General features: G+C 34.0%; 1 protein-coding gene and 1 non-coding gene across 4 annotated transcripts in view; one reads left to right on the top strand and one right to left on the bottom strand.

The window, feature by feature from the left end:
* Positions 1 to 20,781, bottom strand: part of LOC120775277 (glutamate receptor ionotropic, NMDA 2B) — a 216,941-nt gene that overhangs the window by 105,016 nt on the left and 91,144 nt on the right. The window lies entirely within an intron of this gene.
* On the top strand, positions 8,807 to 8,878 carry Trnac-gca. The gene has a single exon. It is a non-coding gene; the product is annotated as a tRNA-Cys (tRNA).

The following is a 20,781-nucleotide window of genomic DNA, read 5'->3' as shown; positions in this document are numbered from 1 at the left end:
GGAAAATTTTAGAACTGGTAACAAGACAAGTGAGGTCATGTCTTATATAAATAATAAAGAATTATGAATTGCGTCATTAGGAAAAAGCTGTCTGCTGGCCAATTTCTAGTGGTTCGTACTAGGTGTATGTATAAGGTTATCAATATTGGTGCTTGTTGCTCGCCAGTTTATTAGTATTATTTTTTTCAATATATGTATATGATGTATGTATACACACACATTAGAGCGGGGTTTTTTGGAGGGTTAAAACAAACGGAAAATCGTGTCATGCGGGAAATGTTCTGCGGATCATTTTGAACAACTTTGCGCTAGGGATTTTGGGTCTAAAACCGGCGACTTTAAAAGCAAAGGTTTTTAGGGATCAAAAAATTTGTTCGTTAGTTTTTGTGATATCAGCAAGAAATTTAATACATAGGTTCAGTTTGATATTCTATTGATTATTTGTCGGAATCGTTCAGATCGGATAACTACCTCACATATCTCCCACATAACCGAAGATTTTAGACCCATAGTTGTTAGGCAAACTTGTTCAGAATAAACGATCTGAACAATTTTTTCGGAGTTTATATTATTACCTTAAACAGTAATCCATGTAAAATTTCGTGAAGATACTATGTCAAATGAAAAAGTTTTCCATACCAGCACTAGATTGCCATCATTTCGTTTGTATGACAGTTATATGTTATAGTGGTCCGATATCGGCAGTTCCGACAAATGAGCAGTTTTTTGAAGAGAAAATGACGTTTGCAAAATTTCAAAACGATGTCTTAAAAACTGAGGGACTTGTTCGTATATATACAGACAGACGGACAGACAGATGGACAGACAGACAGACGAACATGGCTAAATCGACTCAGCTCAAGATACTGATCATTTATATTTATACTTTATAGGGTCTCCGTTGCTTCCTACTAGGTGTTACAAACTTCGTGAGCAACTTAATATACCCTGTTCAGGGTATAAAAAGTGACATTTGTTGCGAATGTATTTCTTAATAAATATGGATTAATTAATTTTATTTAGACCATTTGTACATTATTCAGCACACTTTTGATGATATGGGGTAATTTTTATTTTTGTAACTTTTTTAGTTTATAAATTTTAGCCGCGTTTTTCTCAAAACTACTTTTTCAAAGTCCGTGTTTACTTTTATTTCGAAATTACTTGACCGATTCATTTCAAACATTGTACACATTTTCGACATATAAAATACCTCCCCCCATCGTATTTTAAATTTTTGTTTTTTTTACATTCAGGATGTTTTCCACCCAAAAAATGCAGTTTTCATTTAAATGGCCGTCAAACATTTTTAAATAAAAAAAAATTATCAGAGAACAATGAGAGGAAGATTTGATTTCAATATGAATAATTTTTTTTTGTTTTTTTTTATTTTCGGATAATACGTATCCAGCCGAGTTATGGTGTACACCGCAAAATGTTTTTTTCCCAAGACGTTCTGGGAGAAGCTTTGTTACCGGCTTAAGTTTCAACATTTCTGCATGAAAAAATTCCCCTAGATTGTCAAAAGTATGCTCTATAATGTATAGAAGGTCCGAATAAAATTAATCAATTCATTTACAAGAAATAAATTCGCAACAAATGTCTTTTTTTACCTTCAAAACCTTACCCCCCCTTAAATTCTTGGTCATAACCAGGCATGCGAATTTTGTAATTAATTTTTTAATTTATTAAATTTATTTAATTCATCAAGTTTTTTTATTAATCCAAAATTTTTTAATTACAAAAAATTTTAAAATCAAAACTAAAAATTGATAAAATAGTTTTTAATTTTAAAATTAGAACACCAAAAAAAATCTTCCGTATTAAAACCTGGAATGAAAATTGATGAAAAGGGAAAGACTTACATATTTTTAATTGAAACACTATAATTAAAAATAGTTTAATCTAAAAAGACAAAGTATGTTAAACTTCTTTTAATTTAAGTTTTTCTTTTACAAAGATAACCAATTTTTTTTCTATTGTGCATTTAGTTAAATTTTTAATTTTTATCTGATTTTGGGGATTATAAATTTAGAAATAATTTTTAGAAATGCAGAACAAAAAAAATTAATTTAACTGTTAATTTAATTGTATTTATAATACATTATTTGCAACTTTGGTCATTCGTCATAAAGGTAAAAAATAATAATATCCGAATTTTCTAATTAAAAAAATTCAGATTAAAAATGTATTTTAAAAAATCCTAAATACTCTTACTAAAGAAACTTTTGATTGCAAAATCAAAACTTAAAATTGACAAAATAGTTTTTAATTTAAAAATTAGGGGAACAATTACAAAAAAACATTTTTCTTATCAAAACCCGGAATAAAAATTGATGAAAAGGGAAAGATTTATGTTCTTGAATAATTTTTATTCGTTTGTAATCCAGAAAAGATTTTTTAAATTCGCTTACCAGACTAAAAAATAAATTTAATAATTTATTATTTTTAATTTTACCCCCAACTACCGGATTAAAAAATAAGAATTAAAAATTTTAGACCCATGCAAATAATTACAAAATGAAAAGAATTTGCTTTAGAATTAACATTTTTTCACGTTTGCGTATTTGATTCAAATCAAAAAAAATTATATTCTCAATTTCAAATATTTAATCTCAAACATCGTGGATAAAGAAATGAATTTTAATTCCAACATCGCAATCAATTAATTTATCGCAATCAAAAAAATGAAAATTTAATTTTAAATCCAAAAAAGTTCAACCAAAAAATTCGCAACCCTGTATATTAGGCGCCACTATCGCTATTAGATCGGGAAACCAACAATAATCCTCTCAGCTGATTTACTCTAAAACTTTCCACTTCACCTGTGTTTGCTTGCTCTTCCACAAGTGAGCTAACCACAATTACCGTCTCCCCAAGGTATAACATTCCACAACAAACAAAAAAAAACAATACCTAAAATACTTATTACATATACAAAATACACTTTTACAAGTCAAAATAAAAGCAAATTGAGACAAATATCGACAATGTAGTCGCAAGAGGCACGCGCTAGTCACACTAACTCGCTCACTTAGTCGCTTACTCAATGATGCATGACGGTTAAAAGGAAATATAAACAAGCAAGTACATAAAAGTGGCAACAACTATGAATATTACCAACATCAGCAACATCATTACCACCTATTGTCAATGAGTAACGGTGTGCACACCTTGCATACAACAACAAGAATTTCAACAAAAACAAGAACAACAACACAAAGCAAGTATAAGTTGCAGGCAACTACAGAAGTGGCAAAAGTGAAAAGCCAAAGCCAAAGCCGGCGAAATTCCCAAGGGTAAACGCATGACTGGGCGAAAGATGAATGGAAGATGGCACAACGGATGGCAGCAATTGAGGCGGAAAGTCTGCATGGATGTTGCCAATGCGACGAATATTACTAATGTATCGTTTGCAGTGAGGTTGTTTCTGTTTTTGTTGTTTTTTCCTGTGCTTTATTATTGTTATTCTTTTTTCCCACCATAGCACTGATTGCTGTTGCAACTGTTGATTTTGCTTCAATGCGACTTTTTTCTTTAGCTTCTTCAAGCCTTGTGTCGTTTCCAGGTTAAATAACGAATTTCCATATTTCTTATGCACAATCATTTTCTTTCTTCAATTTTTGTTGTTGTTCCTTTTTTGTCAGTCAAGCCCCATGTGTGTTACTTTAGGGATTTACTCATTGGCCTTACTGCAGAAGTGAGTTGAATAAAGATATGCGAAACGGTATACGCATACTTACACCCATATATTTCAATCAACATTAGGGTGTGCCAAAAGCTAAACTGTCGAATTTATGAGTTAAAATAAACCTACATATTTGTAGAAAAAATATCGCTTTTCAAAGCTTTCAAATTTATGTAGGAGTTTTTGAATCAAAAATTGAAATGAATTTCCCAGAGATAGTTTTTTTTAGGAAATTTTCTGTTCTATAAGAATCCACAATGTAAAAAGTTTTATCCCAAAGAGATCACTTTAAAAGTTAAAGTTTTTATGAAAATAGGTTTCGTTTATGTGTTATTTATGTAAGAACTTCAAACTCAGAGAGGCACCTTCTAAAGTTAACCAAAAAATGTTTGCTTGCAGGGATATTTTTATTAAATTTGCCACGAAGTTTGTAATACCCAGAAGGAAACGTCGGAGACCCTGTAAAATAACGAGTTTTTCAATAAGTGCGCTACAAAAGTCAAAGGCGTCAAATTGCCCGACCGAGGCGGCCAATTGACTCGGCCATTTCGGGAGATAACACGTTCAGCAAACTTGGTTTTCAATAAATCGATTGTGACATTCGCTGTGTGGCTTGTGGCGCCGTCCTGTTGGGACCACATATATCGTCGAATTCGGGCCACAAATATTCGGTTCGTATTGAGCGGTAGCGATTCCCATTCACAGTAACATGTCGGTCTCCATCATCACGGAAGAAGTACGACACTATGTAGACGCCGACCTATATATAAACCGTACCAAACCGTAATTTTTTCGGGATGCAATGGTGACTCATGGAGTACGTGTGGATTTCTCCCTGACCAATAACGCATATTTTGCTTATTGACGAAGCCATTCAGCCAGAAATGAGCCTCATCGATAAAGACGATTTTTCGGTGAAAATCTGGGTCATTTTCAAGTTGTTGCTCTGCTTCACGAACCTATGAGGATTTTGGTGGACAAGGGGTTTCAATTCTTAAGTCAATTTGATATTGTAGGGATGTAGGCCAAGATCTTTTCGCAAAATTCGCCACAACGATGTCACAGAGATGTCCAACAATTGAGAACGGCGTGTGAGAGACTGATTTGGGTCTTCCTCAATTGATTCTCCACACTAGGGGCACTTCTTTGTCTCTAGACGCTCAATTGTTGATCTGACAGGACGGTTATGACGACCACAAAGAGACAAGGCAACACTGTAATCTCCAGATATATATATTATTCAGATCGGACCACTATAACATAGAGCTACCATACTGACCAACCAAAAACAAGAAATATCCTTTTTGCTATGACAATTTCACTTGTGAAAGGTATATATCTGGGAAAAAGTTCGGGTGCACTCAAAGTTAACGGTTTTTTTCTTACTGATGAGGGCATGTTAACAAATGAGTGCGATGTGTTAATTTTTGACTCACCCTAATATACATAGTATGCACATATCATATCAAAAATGATAAAGTAAGCATAAGACAACGAGCCTTAATAAAATACTCACAGCAGCCGGCAAACAAACAACTTGACAGAGGCCCACAAGAGGCTTGTGAATTAAGTGCGAAAAAGAAACGTGCACATCCGGTTGGCGTTGTTGGTTTTTCGGTTGGTCTTTACACTGCTTGCGAAATATTCACGGTGATAACGTTCATTTCCACCAAGTAATATCTAAAATGCATATACATATATACAAACATATGTATATGTATGTATATGTACATATATTAGAGTGATTCAAAAAAAAAAAAAATTTTTCGTTTGGTACTCGGAAAAATAGGTTCCTAGACACCTCTAAGAAAGCCTCTCCAAAAATCTATTCATAATAATTTTTTTTCATTGAGTTATAAAATTCATAAGAAATAAAAAATTTTCCCAAAAATAATCAAACTTCAACCGTTAATATCTTTTAAACGTTTGGGTTTACGAAAACATCATAATAGACCTTTTTTGTAGAGCATTCAATTTGCTACAAAATCTAGGGAACAAGATATTTTTTCAAGTAGTTGGAAGCGAGATAAAAATTTTTCTATCTAATAATAAGAAAAAATAGAAAACTGTATGGATCTTCCCCTTACAATTAAAAACTCATGTTTGGAGAGGCTTTCTTAGAGGTGTCTAGGGACCTATTTTTCCGAGTACCAAACGAAAAAAATTATATTTTTTTTTTTGAATCACTCTAATGTACATACATACCTACATACATATATACAAATTTATATACCATAGATACATATGTATGTGTATATGTGTTCACCCTCAGCAAAAGGTGATTTACTTGGGGCACCTCGAGCTTAACGCCACAAGTGCCTGAAGCGGCTTTGCTGTGCGCCTAAAGCACTTGGCTTCTTGGTAACTTTTTTAAATTTTCATAGCAATGCATTTTTATGCAATTTTCATTCATTTCGAAAGTTTTATATAATGGCCTCTAAAATGCGCCGCTTGCATACGGCCCATTCTTGGGGTGGCAATAATCTTTGTGGTGCAATGAAAAAAAAATTACCACAAAGAAAAACTTTATTTGAACTTAAGTATGCTCTTGCAATGTACATACGAGTATGTATGTATGTATTTAAATCCTTAAAAGTGTCAGTTTCAAAGAAAGGTGGGTGAAGTAATATTAAGAAATGGCCTTACTCTATTTTCGCCGAAGTGGAACTTTAAAGTGATTTATAGTAAGTAAAACTATTTAAAAGAGGATGTGATGCATTCATGGGAAAGACGAAAACTCTCAAATAATTTATTTTATATTGAGTTTCATTGGTTAAGTAGCCACTCGAAAAATTTTGTGCAAATAAATCAAGGCAGGTTTTTGGTTGCTAGATATTCACTTGCAAGTAAACGAATTTTTTAGTAATTTCTTTTTTTTTTTTGTTTTTGGGGAGCCATTTTATTTAATAAAATTTTTTGGCAAATTTTATAACTTCAGTGTGGCTCATTTAAAATACTATCTTCTTCTTCTTAATTTTGACACCGATATTATAGCCGAAAGTTTGTCCTTTTCGCTACGTGGCGCCAATTGATATTCCAAGTGAAGCGAAGCCAGGTCCTTCGAACTTGGTCCTTCCAACGGATGGATTTCCTCTGCTTCCCCGGCAGTGAGCGTCGAATTTTATATGGAGTTTTTCGTCCATCCGGACAACATGACCTGTCTGCTAATTCGCTGAACTATGTCGATGTCGTCGTATATCTCGTAAAAAAAAAAATACTATCTTAGTCCATCACTAATTGGCAATAATATCTAAAAACTTCGTGTGAAAATTTCAAACATTTCAAATCGATCAGTCCATCCCTTTCGGAGTTTCGGACTGTATAAAAATGGCGTTAAAACGAGTTTAAGAATTTTCGAAACCTCTTTGTTAAAAATCCCAAAAATCGTATCCCCGAAACTATTAGTTGGACCAGCTTCAAATTTTCCGACTAAGGACTACTTTTCAACTATAAATTGCGACAAAAGAGTACCCGGAAATTGTAAATTATATTCCCCGGGTAAATGATATCGCAAAAAAATGTATTTTGCTATGTTGGCAGGACTCTTCTTAATTGCTGTGACAAATATGAGCGCGATCTGTCAACCAGTTTGTTTACAGCAGCAGTCGGTACACCTCAGTAGTGCGTTGCGATTATTGCAATGAATTAAAATATTGAATAAAGAATTGGTCTCAAATATTGTATTTCTAACCAAATTTTCTGTGCGGAATTATTGCGAATGTTGGAAAAGGCTAATGGTGATTCAGTTTTATTAAAAACACAAGCCTACGAGTGGGACATAGCTTTCAAAGACGGTTGAGAGATTGTTGAAGACATGCCTCGTTCTGGACGACCATCGACTTCTTCAACTGGTGGAAATATTAAACAAAAAATTGAAGAATATGGAGCATGATAATCGCAGGCAAGTGTTAGAAAGATGGCAAAAGAGCCCGATATCTCTCGCGAGTCCATTCGAAAGATTTTTTAGATATGAAACGTCTTCTTTTCGAAAAGAGTGCCGTAAACAGGTCGCTTTGGACACGCTTGATCGTGCGAATTCCGATCCCACATTTATGGAGAGCATTATAACTATAAGACACGGGTTTATGAGTTTGACATGCAAACAAGTCAACAATAATCGGAATGGAACCCGTTTTCAGTCGTTCGCAGAGTTAAAAAAAAAATCGCTGATGGAGCTGTATACCACCATAGAAAGTGCTTATGAAAAGTGTTTCCGAGGACTGGAAAAATGGTTGGCTTAAGTGTATTACATCTGGTGGGGATTACTTTGAAGGCGACAAAATAAATATTGATGAATAATTAAATATTTTGCGTTTTATTTACATTTTTCGGGAACTTTTTTGTCACAATGTATGAACATATACATATGTACATACATATATGTACATATTTTGTAAGATCTCCGAATTTTCCTTCGGGGAGTTACAAACTTTGTGGCATACTCAATATACCCTGTTCAGAGTATAATAAAATTATTTTTGAAGCACCCTAATATGAATGCAAACGCTAACATGAACATATGATATGAGTTTATACATACTATGTACATATGTACATATGTATGCACTATATCTAATCAACGCAATATGTCTAAAATGTTAAAATACGTCTGCCACATTACGTCATCTAATATTAATCAATTGAAACATACGAACATACAAATGTATGTCCATACATGTATGTATGTATGTCCATATGTTTATGTACAAAATTAAATATTTTAAGTTTTCGTCTCCTTCCTTAAAAGTCAAAGACAAAGTAATATGACCAAAAAAAACAGCGGAACGCTTTAAAAATTGCCGTTAAATATGTAAAATATTTACAAAAAACTCCGTCCATACATATGTACATTTTTACATACACACTTAAGTACAACATATGCGCTGATGATAATTTTAATTCTGATAATGTCAACTAAAATTTCCAATTTATCAGTGATTTTGTTTGTACAAACTAAAAATTAATTCGTACTATGCACCCAGCTTGTAGAACAAATAACAAATAAACACATATCTACACACACACCCACATGTGTGAACAAAGAATTGTGAGTGCTTATTGATAGAACGTTTGCTAGCAAGCGTAGTGCTTTGTGCATTTGGCGCATTTCTAGTATGTGGGGATATAGCTCAGTGGTAGAGCATTCGACTGCAGATCGAGAGGTCCCCGGTTCAAACCCGGGTGTCCCCTAAATAAATTTTTGTTTCATATTTGTTTTAAAGAAGCTTTTTTGCTTTTTGAATTTATAAAATTTAAACTAAAATGTAGAAGATAAATATTGTACATAAAATAAATATATAAATATAAATAAATAAATAAATAAATAAATAAATAAATAAATAAACAAATAAATAAATAAATAAATAAATAAAATAAATAAATAAATAAAATAAATAAATAAATAAATAAATAAATAAATAAATAAAATAAATAAATAAAATAAATAAATAAAATAAATAAATAAATAAATAAATAAAATAAAAACTCAATGAAATAAATATATTCAATAGAACAATTTTATAATACGTTTGTGTTTTGAAATAAATATGCGTGTGTTACTACAAGGCTTAAATTAAATATGAATATTACACATATTTGAAAAACACTGTGAATTGTTGATTTAGATTTCAATGTTTCGTATGAAAAACACTCAACCAAAGTTTTATTTACTCAAAAACACAGAAATCTGAATCTTATGCAAGGACATTAAGTGATGAAGAGTTAAAAATTATTTTTATTCTATGTAAATATTACCGCAAGGCAAATGAAAGATAACTTTGCCTAAAAGTAGGCATTGAGCTTTTATCAGAATAAAACACAATATGTCGTAAAATAGAACTATTGTTTGTTGAAAAAATAAAGTAACAAATAAAGATTTTACTTGTTCTTACGGTCAAAATTGCTCCTAAGACTTTATTGAAATACTAATTATTATTTGCAGACCGCCCTGGCGGATTCTGGTTATAATAGTAGAATTTCATACAGCTTTGAGATGTAAGAATCACACCTAGTTTAAAATAAAAAAAAAAATATTTTTTCGATATTTCGATAGTTACAGCCTCCTTAGTTCAACTAAATTAATTGATTTGTCTTTAAACGCATTCTCTCTCCAAATTATATTTTTAAATTTACTTTAGCGATTACTATGTGCAAAGTGATTCGATCACTATTAAATTAATTGCTGCATGTTCTGTGTACAGTTCCCCATCCAAGTCCAATTCAACTTGATTTTTTAAAAACGGCACCATTTTGTAAATTTTTATACCTTTTCACTCTTAGGTCATTTTATGCACAATTCCTTCCCGTGAGAGTTAGTTTTAGGTTTCAGTCTCTGCAGCACCGGACGGCAATTTCTTAGCGCTCTAGTACATATGTAGTTCTCGACAACACGAAAAATATTTAGTTTTTCTTCAAAAATTAAGCTGTGTAGTCCCAAAACATGTATAAATATGAATACATTTAAATTTAAACAATTGATACAGTAAAGTTTTTGTTTAATTCTTAAAAATCAACTTTTTAGGCTGTTAGACTATCATACATACATATGTATGTGTGCCCTTTAAAATGACAAAGTAGAGAGACTAATTGACATTCTATCAATTTATTTGTCTTTAAAATTAAACTGATAAACAGTCAAAGTGTTCCCGTAAGCTCTATGAAAAAATTCATTTTTTTAAGAAAATATCTAAATTTTTAACTTTAATAGTGAATCGAACATTTAACCAAATTGAAACATACATATGTTCAATTCACAACCTGTCGTAAAGCATCGTAAAATCGTAAAATTATAAATTTTTGCACTTGTTTTTTTATAATTTTACGATTTTACGATGCTTTACGACAGGTTGTAAATTGCTCAATAGTAAATCTGACTGAATGAAATTTAAAAATTTCAGGAAAATATCGCAACAGAACGTACATTTTATTAGCTTACGATAAGTATTTATGTTAAATAAAATTAATTTATTAAAAATTTTTGAACTGTCAAAAACAATAGTATAAAATAAATATAAAATAATAAAAAAGCGAAATTCAATAAAAATAAAGCACAATAATACAAAAAGAAAATGAAAAATGAAAAAATAAGAAAAATAAAAAACAAAACTTGACTCACCCTATTTTTCCTATTAACTGAAATATCATTTACTCAAATTTACTCCCACATTTCTTCTCCAAAATGGCTTCTTACTTTGAGCTACTCGTTACTTTTTCGTTAGCAACATTTTTTCAGTTTTCACAATTTTAGATGCATTTAGTACTACGACTCGTCAAATGTCGGCCATCTTGTGAAGCTGCATTGCAATTTTGTATGCATAATTAAAATATGTTAGGAGATAATTGAAATACTTAACATACCTTCTTATTTTCTATAAGTATGCGCATAAACTAGTTATAAATAGTATAAAAGCACAATTCAATAATTAAAATCACAATCAAAAAATTATTTTAACACTGAATCAAGCGAATTGCAACCCGCTCAAACAAATAGAACTTAACACTGCTGATGCGCAAACGAGACTGAGGAAATAAAGTAACAGTTGCGGATATAGCGAGTGAAGTTCATAATAAATCATTGGAAAGCTGGTAGATTTCTAGACTAACCAGCACAAAAGTATGCTACAAAATGCTAAAAATATTAAATGCAAAATACCGTACGTTCCTAATTTTTACGTTCTTGGCTTAAAATGTTCGATCTATTTACTCAACAGAAACATTTATTGCATACATTTCGGCATTATCCTTGGAGAGCCTTTTCAAACACTATCCACAATTCCAGTGAACGTGCATTCATTTATCTTTGACAAACAATTAACGGTAGAGGAAAGTTTCCACAACGAAACACACTCTTTCCTATTATAATTTGTTCAACTACATAAGTATGTATGTATGTATGTATGTATCTTCTCTCGGTGGAAAGCATGTGAATGAGAGTATGTAATCATCGCGTCGGCTAGGTGCAAGTTTGTGTGCGAACCAACACAAATGAAAACGAAAATTTGAAATTAATTGCAATCAACTACAAATCTGGCACAAACTTGCTGCAATTTGATTTCGCTGGCATTGGAAAAGAGTGGGAATATTTTTGAAGCACTAACTCTTTTCTATTTATTTAAGCCAATAAATTAGTTTAATTAAATTAAACATTTTTATTCAAAAATAATGCAAAACAAGGTAGAAAGAAGGTTGTCAATATTTGAAGAAAAAAGGTAAATAATAAAATGGACGACAGAAACACTGGAAAAATATTTTAGTTGTGTAGTTTTGAGAAAATCGTGTTTAAAGATAAACATATAGAGCTGTTTGAACTAAGCTAGCTAGGGGTGATAACTCAGAAACTACTTGAAAAACCAATTAAAAATTTTAGTATATCATTTTCAACGGAATAACCTATGGAGAAAAAGTTTAAAATTTTCACAGTAGATGTGCCCCCAAAAATTAAATATGAACATGCGTTTCCTGCAGATTTTCGATACTGATATTTATGAGAAAGTTCCCTATTTTTTCTTCGATCTCCATTTCTCTACTCATTTCAATTACTTTCTTCTGTTCTCTTGGAAAAATGTCCCACTGAAATTAATGAGTTTTTTCATGTAAGACATTACATAGCTCTTGTGAATAGGTAAAAACATCAATGATATAAACAATTAAAACATATTTTTTTTTGTAAACTTAATAACTTAAACTTAATAAGGTTTTAGTGAAAATTGATTATTTCAGTTTAAAGCCATTAAAATTACATTAAAATGGCAACAAAAAACACAAACAAATCTGGTTTCAGAAAAATATTTTTAGGCCATCGAATTGAATTTCCGCATAAATCTCTCATTAATACAGGGTTTTTGTTTGGAAAATAATGACTGATTTTCTTCTGCTGCGACTGTACTTCGGAGCATACGCGCACCGACTGGATTCGGTAGAGGGCGTTCCTAGCTAACAAACGAGTGGCTGGTCAGTTGTCTCCGAGCGCCTGGAGAGCGTTTCTGTGAGTGGTGCAAACCGAAAATGCAGCGTTCGTTAGAGCACAGGTACACGATTAAATTTTGTGTAAAACTCGGTAAATCTGCGACAGATGTTTGATATGATCACCATGTCTTTTTGGAGAGCAAATTCAAAGTGGAAACGATGCTCATTGTATTTTTTGAAATCAAAGACACCGTCCACTATGAACCTGTTCCTCCTGGACAAACCGTCAAAGCCAAGCTTTACGTCGAAGTCCTCAAAAGACTGAAACAGAAGGGTCAATCCGGGTCCAACAAGACATCGCAGCCGATTGGAAGTTGCATCATGACAACGCCCCGGCTTACACCGCCTTTTTTGTGAACAGCTATCTAACCAAGGACGCATCTAACGGATCCGAAGCCGCCTTATAGCCCAGATGTGGCAAGCATTTGGAGACGACAGAGGGGATCTAATCACCTCTCAAGACTATTCCGCAGAATGCCTTCCGTGACGCCTTCAATGCTTGAAAATCGCGCTGGCAGCGCTATATCGACGCAGAAGGAGCCAAATTTTAAAGTTTTTAAAGAATTGTAACGATTGGTTCAAACATTTTTTTTAAATCCACTCAGTCCTATTACTTTCCGGACAAACCCTTCAGTATGCATTTTTATAAGTATCGCAATTCTAATGATAGTAATTTAAATAATTTCGGATGCTTGTCGCTTATACATATGTAATTTCGTCTTATCGAAAAATTTTATTGTACTTAAATTGAGCTCTAAATATCCTTTTGCAATTGCCACACTTAATGGTACTTGCTTTCGTACAATGACCCGTGACGTAACAGTCCGCATCGCCTATTTTGAGAAACCATTAGCAATATTAGCAAGCCAATGGCCACAAAAAAAACAGCTTAGTCACAAGCATAGGAGCTGACCAGCGTCAGATGGACGTAAGAATTCCTGCGAAAAGTGAAAATGCAAATAAATGTGCAAGTAAAAATGCCACCAAAACAAGCGCAAAAAAGGTAACCACAACCACACTTTGGGTGCAATTTTATGAGTAAATTTCATATTTTAGACTTCGCCCTTTTGCGCAGTTCGTTTTTACACAATTTTCAATAAATATTTTAGTAATCACAACATGAAATGCGCCATTCAACCATAAAATATTACATACATATCTACTTGCCAGCTTTGAGCGTAGGCTCTGCACTGACGGCATGTTCCCGTTGATGGACCCCAAAATGCTTTCGTTGCGGTTGTCTTAGTCGCTTAGTGCTTTGGCGCCTTAGTTGGCCAAAATTATCGGGCATTTTCAGGTTGAGTGAGACGCTACAAATTTTGCACTTGTTGACTTGTGCAACGGGTGCGAAGCGGTGAGGTGTGGGTAAGTGAGTTATGGCCTTGGTTTCGAGTTGGTTGCGCGCAAGTGCTTTTTAGCTTTCGCGCCACATAAAATGTCTGCAGACAGCTTTTTTCGCTCTCATTAACAAGTCGTTATGCTGACAGCACGGCAGAGTGCACATGACGCGCACACACACACACACACTTACAAATACACGAAGCATCAAGCGCAGAAAGCGTCAACGCCAGAGCGCTTTGTTGGCACTCAGCTCCAGGTTGGCGCTTCAATCAGGAGCAATTTTTCGCACATTCGATACCCACTTATAAACTGAAATTTGCGTGTGTATATTTGTGTTCAAATACTAATTTTTAGTGGGCCAAATTTTCAAGAAATAAATGGAATTTACAGACGAAGCTCAAAGTGCCTTGTCACACACACACACACACACTGCCACAAATATCTACTGATTCGATCAGCACACACTTTGAGCCAATCAAGAAGATGTACAAACAGTAGTGGAAGTGGTAGTAGAAGAAGAAGATGGCACTTGTGCATGAGTTGACAGCGAATTGCCGTTAGTTGGGACGGTAGTGGCGCGTAGCTGAAAGCAGCAAACTGAAAACTTTGATAATAATATTACCAATACTCCACTTCACTATTTCCAAACTCCTTCCACACTTCCGTTTTTTTTTTGCTCTATCATCGGCATTTACACGCATTTACTTTGCTCCTTATTCTTCATTCACTTTCGCTCGCCCTCAATTTGTGAACGGATGACCTCAATACCGGTTGCCAACGCTGTGGGCTGCCTGTGCGGCCAGCCGTTTGGTGGACTGGTGGCTGCTGCCAGTGCTGCCACTGCCTGCTTTTTAAGTTGTGGTATTTGAGTTCGGAAAAGTTTGGCTGGTTATGCTTGAGGTTGTCGTTAACAGCGCATAATATTGCTTTGCGTTGATGTTAGATGAGATAATAAGGTTGGTATGTATGTGTATAGCAGCTTCTCGCTTCTCTTTTACATAAACTCTTCTACTACTACGTGGACTATGCTTCGCTAGTGCCGCTTTTCGCCTGTGGCGCATACTTTAGAAAATGTTTTTCTAGTAAATCTTATTAAAAACTCGCGTCAGCACTTTGCTGAAGAGAAGCTGGGTACACTGCGCTCCGAAAGTTGCATATTTGCTTTGCTCAGGAAGAATTCGATCAATTTGTTGTGTTGGTACAAGCGTGTAGTGTTTCAAATGGCTCGCATAAATGCTGTGTCATTTTAGTTATTCCCCCACAACAACATTTCTCACTAACAGATGCCTTAAACTCCTCTTTTCAGTCTGAATTGAAAGGTTTACAACCTGAATGACGATCAAAGAAGTTGAGTTCTCAGAAGTAGGAAACCTTTTATAATCTATGCACATGTGCGGAACGGTGGCTGATTATCTTTCTTGTAAATATTTGGTTATATACTAGCCGCGGTAAGTATGAGGAAGATTGTTCGCTTCTTCCCTTTGAAAAATACATCCACTTTCAGCATGAGGAAAACATGCACAGAGCCAATATGAGCGAAGAAGATATCAAAGGATTCATACTTCAGGGGGTAACCACGCAAGTGGTAGTCCACCCACAGCTTTGGCTGCGACAGGACCACAGATTCTGGAGGCTCTCAAATAAACGAAAAAGTGCATCAAGCACCACTTTAGTTGGAAATGGCAGTCCTGTCCGAGAGACTGGCAAACGCTTCGAGGTCGCTAGAAGCGCAGCACGCAAACAACGAATACTGGCTGCTGAATCCAGCTCTAAGTACAGTGTAGTCTTCCCCGAAAATAAGAGACCTCTGGAGCCAGATAAACAACTTCTACCACTCGAGGTTACTACCATGTGCCAAGAAGGCGAAGCAAGTTGCTTCAACAACAAAACACCAATAACAGTAACAACAGAGCGAAGCATCACCCCGCTTTCAAGGAACTGACTGAGCGGAACATCAAAAGACTATCAAGCTTGATTGAAGAATAAAAATAAAATCATTACTAATGAGACAGAGGGGAATTGGGAGTCTTACGCAAAGACTCCTAATTTCAACTACCGCATAATCGACAGTGTCAGACCCGGAGGGAACATGTCGATGGAGCAACAGAACCTGTTTGAGGCGGCGTTCAGCGATGGTCAAAGGAATTTAATCCTGTTGTTATCATTGAGAAGGTTGGTCTTCAATTAATTTTAAACATATTTCCATATATACCAATATGACCAGTAATAAAGTCAGCAACATCGTTTGTGAAAAAATTAATTATAACTGAAAGTTTAAGATGAAAAGTTCAAAACGTTTCTATGAGATAAATTAAACCATATGCTTTTAAGATAGACCTAACCTTCAAAAGACGTGTATACATATATATTTCCGGAGCTGGTGAACAATTGATTCGTGAGATAAAGAGTTTTGAAACTTCTTTACTTTTTTCACAAAACAAAGTACTAATGATACCAAAAAGAGGTTTTGAGCCGTTGCGTTCAAAAGAGGAGAGATAAATATTTGATTCATATCAAGATATCGTTTAGGCTTATTGGTCTTGAAAATTTAGTTATGCCAAAAGTATCGAATGAATGTATAGAGCTCCGACTATTATATAGCAACATTGGAAATATTAAATCATTCCCATTTGAGGCAAGAAAATATTTTCTTCATATGAAAATCAATGGAAATTATAGCAGAATGCCATTAATTTGGTTTAGAAATGTCTAAGTATTTATCGTTTCTTAAATTCTGGAGTAGAGAGAGAGAGGCAGTATTGTTCTCAGTTATCACGAGAATGATCGCTGGAAAGTTATTCAGTGACAATGAAATAGAAATCGTGACTGAGGCTTACTTTAAAGCGAAAGACAATTTGTACTACAAAAATGGTATCAAAAAGTTGAAGGTTGTTTTAATTACTGTATCGTTTAAAATGGCAGCTGCCTCAAAACAAAAAAAAACGATGTTGTCAAAAAAATGTGATTTTCTTTAAACCGATTCGTATGCTATAAATTATGCTAATCTTCATAAAGGTTCGTAAAAATGCCTACTTATTCTATCTATTATCTTATTATATAAATTTTCACTTACAGTTTTGTGTTTAAAGTTAGAGTAGTTACATTCAATTTCACATACCTGAAAAGAGAAGAAAGGTAAATAGTTTCGCTTTTTTTAACGAGTTCAGATATAGAACAATAACATCATATGGTAATATTAAAAGTCATAATTGTTGTTATAATTACAAAAAATCTTGGCAGATATATTTACAAAAGTGACACAAATTTACCCTTTATATAGTGGCACTTGCTCTGTCCTCAGTAATGGAATCAGAGCTTAAAAACAATGAAATAAGTGTAACTTTAGTCGCAGAGAAGGTCAAGTTTAGCGGAATTTATTTTAAAATCACATACTGGCCTGTTTGAAGGAACATGTTTCTATATAAATATTTTTAATCAAAGGTTCGGGGAGTAAAGGAAATAACTCAAATCCAGTTTACAAGCTCTTGGTATTAGTAGACTCATCAATATTTGGAAATTTAGGTCTTTGCCGATGCGTCATCCTTTCAAAAGTTCTTATATATGACAACAACATTGAAATTGTTGTTTGGAAGCTGCAAAGTAAAAGGTTAACAACAATGATAAAAAGTGCAAACATAAAGTAAAATAAAAGCGTGGAAAATATAGTAAAATATATGGCATCCTTAAAATCGTGATACATTTTGACAACTATAATGAGTTGGTACGACTTTTCTTAATTACTGTGCCAAATATGGGCGCCATCTGTCAACCAGTTTGCTTACAGCAGCTGCTTAGGTCGGTATACCTCAGTAGTGCGTTGCGATTTTTACCAATGGACAAAAATATCGAACAAAAAATTTGTCTAAAAAACCTTCAAAGACGGTCGAGAGATCGTTGCAGACATGCATTGTTCTGGACGACCTTCCTCTTCCTCTTCCTACCTCTTCAACTGATGAAAATATTAAAAAAAGGTGCTCGAAAATCGTCAGGTAATTGTTAGGTAGATGGCAAGAGCTCTCCACATCTTTCTCGGGTCTGTTCGAATGATTTTGGTGGATATTTTGGGTAAGAAACGCGTGCTTGCTCGACTCGTTCCGATAAAGCTGAATTTTTGTTTAAAGAGTACCTACCATAAACAGGTCTCTTTGGACTTGCTTGATCACGGAAAATCCGATCCTACATTCATGGGTTTATGAGTTTGACATGCAAACAAGACTATAGTCGTCGGAATGAAGGGAAAAAAAATGGGCCAAAATCAAGAAAACCACGCCAAAGCCGCTCAAAAATAAAGATTATTTTCATTATGTTTTCGATATTCGTGGTTTGGTGCGTTTATAATTTGTTCTGAAGGTACAGACGGCCAATATGAAGTACCATTTAGCGGTATTAAAGTGTTTGTGTCAAACCATCCGTCGCCAGCAATGTGGAAGAACAATTCATGAATTTTACACAATGATAAAGCACCATCGTCTTGAACCATGAGTGTGAACAAATTTGAAGCCAAAAACGCAATGAATAAAAATAATCAATCACCGTATTCACCAGATTTGATTCCGTGTGATTTTTTCTTGTTTCCCAAACTGAAATTGCAGCTCCGTGGAACCCGTTTCCAGACGATCGAAGAGATAAAACAAAATTCTCTAAAGGAGCTGAAGGCCATACCAAAAAATGCTTATGAAAAGTGTTTCGAGGACTGGGAAAATCGTTGGCATAAGCGTATTACATCTGGTGAGGATTACTTTGAAGGCGAAAAAATAAATATTGATGAATAATTAAATATTTTGCGTTTTATCCACAATTTCCGGGTACTTTTTTTGTCACAATTATGTAATTTTTAAAATAGGGCCACATTTTGACATGCCATATGTTCTTATTATTCAGTAGAATGAGTTCTTACTGAGATATTTGCTTGAAATTAATGCAGTCACTTCTTAAATGAAAAAGAGAAACAAGAAACCTTTTTCAATGTCATTACTTATATTAGTTAATTTTCCACTTCATGAGAGAACCACACCGAAAAGATACAGAGAGCTATAAATTTAATTGTGAAAATATAGATAGTTATTTAAAGCCTTGCTAAAATGAAATTTCGCGCCATTACACTCTTTGATATTTCACACTATAGGTTGGGCGGTAACTTCTTACTGAACTGTCAAAGAACTACTAAATTTAGATGCATATTTATTACCTTATAATTTAGTGCTTAATATGTGCATATTTGTATAATCAGTTCATATGCAATTATATAGGCGTTCAATCACTACATTCGTTACTTTTACAACATTTGTGCAGCAGAGTGAAATGATTGGCAGTTGAGAGAACTCTAATTTCCAAAAAAGTTTAATGTACATATATTTGATTACCAAAAAGTATTGACATCTGAATATATGTTTTTAAATTACTTTCAATTTATTTAATAGTACCAAATTGTAAAATGTTTTGACTCAAACTTTCTACAAAGCAACGCCTTTGAGTTAAGTTCGAACGAAATTGCTGCCACACGACACTCAAGCAAACAAAACTGCGACATATGTATGTACATATATGTATGTATATACAAGTAAACATATGTAAGCATTTGGCGCCAGTGACTAGTGTAAAGCGACTATTTCATATATATTCGTATATTGGAAGAAAAACGCTTGCTGCTCTCTGTAGTTGCGGGTATATTAGCTATTGCGTGTTGTTCTATTTATTGTCGAATTGCAAATATTGAATGTGGTGTTAATACATTCGAGATTGAAATTGAGATTTAGAGCAACTATGGATAAGTGTTGCTCTGGTTGTATATATGTACATATGGTGTATGGAGTAGCTGCTACAGAATTCACACGCCTCAAGGGCGCGCTGTGTGCTAGTTGGCAGTCGCATGCCTGTACGTTCGGTCAATTGGGTGTTCGGTGGTTTGTTGATCAGTTGGGACGCTGGACATTTGGGGTGAGACCCGAAAGCCCATGGCATTTTAGGTCAGTCACTTGCGTGCTGAGGTCAGCAAAAGACTGGCAATGGGCTTAAATTCGATTGGCTAAAGAAAGAAATATTCATTAAAGTGCTTCATTTGCTGGTTGCTTTATTTAACTGGCATCCATACATTAATGTGGCAATTTCGCTTTTTTTGTTCGTGAAAATAGAAATGGCACGTGATAGTTTAGTGAAGCCTTCATTAATATTAATTGTTGGCGCTCGCTTAGTTGATTAAAATGGGTGGAATGTGAATAGGTTTGAGGCCGTTAAGTTCTGAATTTTGTTGAAGTCAAAAGCTTTCCGAAATTTCTGGAAAGTTGGAAGCCCTGTTTAATTTAAACTGTGTTTTGGGGTGAAAAGTACCATCTTTCATTTCCAGAAATACAAATTTTGTGGATTTTTTATTGTCATTGATAAAATTTAAAATTCAACTAAGCTTCTCTTCTTCATATAGCTTTGAAAATCTATGATTGCGCTGATTTCTTTACAAAAGTGCGAAAACCCCAAGTGAATTTCTAAAAAAAAGCTTGATAACGAGTGCTTAGAGTTGAGGTACTTTTTCAATAACCTTTTTTGACAGATCACGCGTGAGTCAGTAATGTTTGGCATTCCATCATGGAAAGACTTACGCCTGAACAATATTTACAGATCTTTAAAGTTTATTACGAAAATTCACATTCTATAAAAAATGTGTTTCGCGCTCTTGTCTCAACTTATGCTCAACATAAACGGTCGACTGAGCGTACCATCACCAATCTTGAGGTTCTGCATTTATTATTGGACAATATTCGACCGAATGGACCACGTTCAACACGCAGTGAAGA

The sequence above is a fragment of the Bactrocera tryoni genome, chromosome 4 (assembly GCF_016617805.1).
Source record: "Bactrocera tryoni isolate S06 chromosome 4, CSIRO_BtryS06_freeze2, whole genome shotgun sequence".
NCBI classification, from domain to species: Eukaryota; Metazoa; Arthropoda; class Insecta; order Diptera; family Tephritidae; genus Bactrocera; species Bactrocera tryoni.
The sequence above is the reverse complement of the archived record's forward strand: the minus strand, read 5'-3'. Positions and strand labels throughout refer to the sequence as shown.